Genomic DNA, 631 nt, shown 5'->3' on the forward strand with positions numbered 1-631 from the left:
ATGAAATCTACTAGCTGTTTAAAAATTATACAAGACTTTTTAAAAAATCTGAGAACACATTAAATCATCTCTCACACTGTCTGGTAAAAGTAAACATTTGACATATATTCACTGAATTCATAAATGACTATATGAATATATTGCCCATCTGTTCATTATTTTTTGACAAAGGGGCTATAGGTAGTTACTAAACAAAAGAATATAAAAGATGCTATATAGTAATAAAAAATTTAACATTCCCCTCTAAAACTCAGGATAGTTTTTGCATTGAACAGGCTATTTCAGTTTGAGACTTCAGCTAGTCTTGCTATGATTTGTAGCTTTTTTCTTTATGAAGGTATATCTTCTTAGTTTCTGATTTTACAGAAATATCAATTCAGGACAAGATCATAATCAGTATGTAACTGTCTGCTTCTATAGCCAATATTCTTTTTCTTTTTTTTCCTATTATCTATCTTTTATTGGCTTTTATTAATTTTTTCTCCATAATTTTATTGAGAAAGAAATAGCAATGAGACAGTTTCAAATCAAATTGGTAGGACAGTTTGAATAATTAACACATTGCATACTCTCTTCCTAGTGGTTATTTGCTGTACAAGATGCGGAAATGATATCCTATTTACAAACACTA

Source organism: Octodon degus, unplaced genomic scaffold, assembly GCF_000260255.1.
Source record: "Octodon degus isolate 3935 unplaced genomic scaffold, OctDeg1.0 scaffold00175, whole genome shotgun sequence".
Classification (NCBI taxonomy): domain Eukaryota; kingdom Metazoa; phylum Chordata; class Mammalia; order Rodentia; family Octodontidae; genus Octodon; species Octodon degus.